Genomic DNA, 6,141 nt, shown 5'->3' with positions numbered 1-6,141 from the left:
TATGGAGTCATGTATTTATCATTTCAACCACATTGTGCGCATAGTATATCTTCAATAAAAGTTTGTGGAAACATCTGTTTCCTTTTTTGTTCATCTCATTTGCTGAATAATTAAATGCAGGAGAGGACTGCACTCATAGCTGTCATGTTTATGACACTGAGGGCTAAATGGTCAAGTAAAAAGCATACAGTGGGTTTTGATTCTTTCCCAGGGTTGCACTAACTTTTGGCACAATTTTGACTCACTGTGTCTTAGTAGCTGCTTAGTAAAAGCTATGGTGACAGCCATCCCAGTTTGCCAAGGACTCTCCTCCTCTTAGCGTTGAACGTCCCACATTCTTGAAAAATCCCAGTCCTGGACAAACCTGAATGGTGGGTCACTATCGAAAATTATAGAGCATATTTACATCTTTCTCATTAAAAATAACTATAAGAATAAAGTGATTCAGTGGATTTGAACAACACTCATCATTTACGATGTGCATCTCACTGTGGACTTCTCCTTGATAACCCTCACAGCAGCCCTATGATGAAAGTAAGCACAGATTATTAAGATGTGGAACTGGATTTCAAACCCAGGGTTGTCCATAGCTGAGATTAAGTTCTTGGCCACGATGTATAAATGCAATGAAATAGCAAGTCATGATGTTACTGAGTTTTTCCCAACGCTCAGGAATTTCCAAGTCTACCCCAAGTCAACTACACTTATTAAGTACTACCCCCGCTAAAAAAAATCAGCCTGTGTAAACTCTGCATATCTGCCTTGAGAAATTAGTTTTCTCAGAACAAATATGTGTGAAGCTTCTTCAGTCTAGTTGTACTGAAATTTAATCAATTTGGAGAAAAACTGACTGTTTCACTGTTGGAAGGATTGTTTGTTTGTTTGTGTAGCTTACAGTTAGCCTGCCTCTGTGGAATGATTCTTGCTGGAGTCGCTTTCTCCAAGCATCAGATTTAAACATTTATAGTCCCTCAGATTCCATGGGCTTGGGTGAGCTTTTCCAGATAGGTTAGCGATTTCGAGTTTGGCAAGCACTTGGGCTTTTCAGTCTGTTTTGAGTGAAAATCAATTTACACTCTTTGCAAACATGTGACAGCATAAATCAGACAATTGAGTTCACCCTTAAAACACAATAGGGGCTTGTTTCATTTTGCTGAGGAGATGGACAAAACACTTTCCGTGAGTTTCAAACATATCCCTTGTCATAGCATGGCAAGTTGACAAGCATACTGTTCCACCATCCTTAATTCAACAGATGATAAAAACAGAAGCGAGAGAGGTTAGATTATCTGTCAAGGGCAGCACACAGGAAGGCAGGAATTGAGTCAGGTTCAGAATTCACAGGTTCTAAATACACTGACCATTCTGGGCTGTTTAATGCCTCCTTGGAGCACCCCTAATATCTGATGCGGAGATCTGGCAGCATCCATTGTTCTAACTAACCTATTCAGAAAGTCTTCCCATTCAGATGTCTTTTAATTAAAGATGGTCTAAAGAAAGTGGAGCTTTCAATCAAAACTCCAAAACAGTTGGTTGCCATAAAACTAATTTAAAATGGAATAAAGTGGAAAATAAAAGAGCTGGTTACAATTACACTACTTAGGCTTTGAATGGCAAGTAATTCTAGTGATTAAGAAACTATTGCTGTAATGTGGTTTAAAAAAAAAAAAACATAGAGCAAAATGGAGTTGAAATTGGGATTGAATCATTTTGCACATCTGTCCTGGGAACACTGATATTAGACCTAAGAGCATATTCTGCTGTAGAAAACTAACAATCACTAAAAATATAATTTTTCTGTACTCTCCAATCTTACCAGCAAGTTCTGTTTATGTCATCTCTTTGCTAAATATATACATTCTGAAACATTCGTCTATTAGCTTCTCAATGCTTTGGAAAGAAATTATTTTATTCTGACTTTCTTTCCTCAGTTTCTTAGCTAGGTTTTATCAAAGTAGACCTTGTGTTTTTCACGACAGGAGACTAAATTTCTCGTAGGTTTTAATGATTTACCTCACCCCCAAACATCTGGAAAATCCTGTAAATTTGGGGGGGATTATTTTTCCTTTCTATTTTTGTTTGTGTTTCAACCTGTCAGAATGCTCATTATGAAGGATTGTGAGGTGAGCTTTCATTTTGGGAAAACTACTTAAAATTTGAGCTAGACCAGAGAGCAACTTCGCCCGGAAACAGGGTCTTCAGCTAAGTGTGGACACTTAACATATTTTAGCTGTGATACTGAATCACTGGGACCATCTTCTCCAAAATGAAAATCATTGACTAAAAGAGGCTTATTCTAACGTTCAGGGCTACCACAGTGACGGACTGGTACTGACTACCCTGCCTGACATATCGTTTTGAGAAACTGTGGCTGAAGTCATTTACAGAAAAATCAGTTAGTATGTGGCAGATATGTTGTGGGGAACCCTAGTAATTTAGTAGAAATCAAAGATATCTTATGTATGTATGTATTTATTTATTTATTTATTTTTAAAATTTTATTTATTTATTTGTTTATGGCTGCGTTGGGTCTTCGTTTCTGTGCGAGGGCTTTCTCCAGTTGCGGCGAGCGGGGGCCACTCTTCATCGCGGTGCGCGGGCCTCTCACTGTCGCGGCCTCTCCCGTTGCGGAGCACAGGCTCCGGACGCGCAGGCTCAGCAGTTGTGGCTCACGGGCCTAGTCGCTCCGTGGCATGTGGGATCTTCCCAGACCAGGGCTCGAACCCGTGTCCCCTGCATCGGCAGGCAGATTCTCAACCACTGCGCCACCAGGGAAGCCCTATGTATTTATTTTTAATTTTTAATTTTTAAAACTTTGTTATACAATTTTTAAAGGTTACTTTCCACTTACAGTTATTACAAAATATTGGCTGTATTCCCCGTGTTGCACACACATCCTTGAGCCTATCTTACACCCAGTAGTTTATACCTCCCACTCCGCCTCCCCTATACAGCTCCTCCCTCTCCCCCCACCCCTCCCCCAACCACTAGTTTGTTCTCTATAGCTGTGAGTCTGCTTCCTTTTGGTTCTATTCAGTAGTTTGTCATATTTTTTAGATTCCACATATAAGTGATATCATACAGTATTTGCCTTTCTCTGTCTGACTTATTTCACTTAGTGTAATGCCCTCCAAGTCCATCCATGTTGCTGCAAATGGCAAAATTTCATTTTTTTCTTGCTGAGTAGTATCCCGTTATATATATATATCTCACATCCTCTTTATCCATTCATCTGTTGATGGGCACTTAGGTTGTTTCCATACCCTGGCAAATGTAAATAATGCTTCTATGAACATTGGGGTGTATGCCTCTCTCTGAATTAGTGTTTTTTGGATATATACCTTGGAGTGGAATTGCTCGGTCCTATGGTAGCATTTTAGATTGATATTGGGAGCCTGATGACAGATGAAACTTCATAAAGTGTAATGACATTTAGTTTAGAACAATGATTTACTTTAGCAATTCAGACCCATTCAGACCCGGGTCTATTTGTATATTCATCTCCATCACCACACCCTGATTCTTTTTTTTTTTTAACATCTTTATTGGAGTATAATTGCTTTAAAAAATATGGAACGCTTCACGAATTTGCGTGTCATCCTTGCGCAGGGGCCATGCTAATCCTCTCTGTATCGTTCCAATTTTAGTATCTGTGCTGCCGAAGCAAGCACCACACCCTGATTCTAAACGGCAGAGTCACTGAGACATATTGGGAGGCACTTCAAAGCATCCAAGTGCTTTTTAAATTTAATCGAATGGTAAAGCTTGAATGAGATGGTTGGGAACATTTTAAAATATCTCCACATGTTTTCTAAACCTGAGGTCCCATGGAGTATTTCCCAGATATAGCGGTCATGAGTGAAGTTTAAGTCAGCCCCAAAACTTTTGAAAACCATTTCTATATTTTAAGGTAGCTTTCTGCATTATGATTCTCTCTTCTCCAAGTTCGAGGCCAGGACTTCACCTTTCTGTCTCCTTTGCAGGTGAGACACAGCCATGCAATCTAGGTCCCAACAATCAGATGGAACAAGATGATGACTTCCCTGTAGCAGAGAGCACCCTGTAGTGAAGAAAGAGGACTTCCTCATTTTGCTGACCTGTGTCAAGGAATATGGCACAGGGGCATTGAGCTATCAGATGTAACAGGGACAGGGGTCCTAGAAGTAGCTTTCCAAGTTTCTATGCTGATCTTCCCAGAGAAGGGTTACACTGTGTCTGTGGAAGTGGTATTATGCCTGCAAGCGTTCCAGTGGCATATTTGGGTTTTTTCCTGATGGTGTAGCTTCTGAGTCTAATTTATTGGACTTTATGCAGATTAATGAACTCCAGAGTATGACAAATTTGTTTAGTGCTCAAACTAGCTGGAGTAGATTCTGTTGTTTGCAATTAAGAACCCTTACCAAGGCAGAAATTGGGATCAGAAGTGATTGTAAGCAATGGATCTTCAAGGAAATAGGAATCTGTACATTTACTGTTGGGTCTGATTGGTTTTGCAAACAAAAAAACAAGAGTAATCCACTTGTTATTAGTGAATGGAGCTTTGGCAGCCCACAGTGAAAAGTGGCAAAACAGTTGAGAAAATTATTACTATAGTCACCTGGAATTATGTGTCCATGGAAGGAAAAATAACTTACCCTAAAACCTTATCAAGGCCATGAAGAACACTAAGGCTGCAGAGTGGAAAGTGTCTTTAAACTGCACTAGAGAATAGAAGGAAAGAGAATGACTATCTCAGACTACTAAATTCCAGCCTCAGGATGTGATCAGACCAAGGAATGCTCCAAAAAAATCCTTCAACTAATCCATTAGGAAAAGGCTATCTTCTGACATTGGGTTTCTCTTGATATCAGAAAGACGCTGATCACTAATGATATCATAACTAAACTAACTGATGTTCATAATACTTTTCACTCTAAGCTACAACTTTGCAGCAGGAATTATTTTTAAGATATATTTCTGCCTCAGTCTAACAACAAGAACTAATTAAGTTCACAAAATTAGACTTTGCTTCAAGCTTGTGGTTTTCTTTCCTTTTTCTTTGAAGCCTATTTTCACATTATTCCAATAGTCAGAATGTAGGCATGCAAAGTTATTTCTTCATGGACATAAAACTTAATAATGTGACAAGAGAAGAAATCTTTTAATTAAATAGGTGTCTGCTTTGGTAAGTGTCAAATGGTCAAGCTGTCTCCTTTTTAAGAAAATACTGATGTGACCTGTTAGTCTCCATGGACAATACGGACCAAACATTGACTTTTCTTCCATACAGCTACTTTTTTTGATGCTTGAAATGAATATTTTTTTCAAGCACCAAACAAGGTTTCTCAATTTTGTGTTTCTGCTTTGTGTCTATGTCTGTGCTTTTAAGAGGGAATGTTTTTACCCTTAATAAAATAACAGAGTCATTTATTAGGGATCAAAGGGAGAAATGCCTAAAAGTGGCAATGATCTATTAATCTGAACCTGAAGCCTTATAGAGCTCTCAAGTTTCTATACTATTTATAAAATAAATTAGTCTACATGATGTAATTTTACATTCTATTTATATCATTATTCTTTATACAACATAAACATAGAGCTCTGTGATGTTATTACATGTCATAAATGTCATCATAATTTGTCTTTACACATCATAAATATCTTAGTTTGTGACATTATTACACCTTTGGGTGTCTCTTTCCATATTTATGGTAATTACATCAAAGTATTTACTATAATTATGTCATTTGATGAAATTACAGTAATTACTTCGAAAAATGATAGCCCATGACTAATGAATTAAAATAGCATGGAAATTCACATTAAAAATGACATTAAAATAATTCTAAGGATCTGAGATAACCCACAAGAACAAGAACATTCATTACTGAGTTTTTAACCTCTAAACTTGGCCCTACAAGTTTTCCCTTGTTGAAAATTTTAGCTTTATTGAGGACTGCGAAACGCTTTGTAATAGTGTGGTAACCATCAAGATATTAAAACAAAAAAATTGAAATCTAGTTGCTGACATAATTTTTGGCAAGTTGGTAAAACCAAAATATAACTTAAAAAATAACTTACTAACCATCATAGAAGGTAATTCAAATCCTCCTCAATCTGTATTCTCACTCAGTCCCTCTCACTCTATTATTAACAGTCTGT

At 37.8% G+C, this 6,141-nt stretch overlaps 1 non-coding gene across 1 annotated transcript; it reads right to left on the bottom strand.

The window, feature by feature from the left end:
* Positions 1 to 3,564: 3,564 nt before the first annotated feature.
* On the bottom strand, positions 3,565 to 3,671 carry LOC118902951. Its single transcript, XR_005021661.1, has one exon. It is a non-coding gene; the product is annotated as a U6 spliceosomal RNA (small nuclear RNA).
* Positions 3,672 to 6,141: the final 2,470 nt, after the last annotated feature.

This window comes from Balaenoptera musculus, chromosome 10, assembly GCF_009873245.2.
Source record: "Balaenoptera musculus isolate JJ_BM4_2016_0621 chromosome 10, mBalMus1.pri.v3, whole genome shotgun sequence".
In the NCBI taxonomy this organism is placed as follows: Eukaryota; Metazoa; Chordata; class Mammalia; order Artiodactyla; family Balaenopteridae; genus Balaenoptera; species Balaenoptera musculus.
This window is presented reverse-complemented; position numbering and strand designations above follow the sequence as displayed.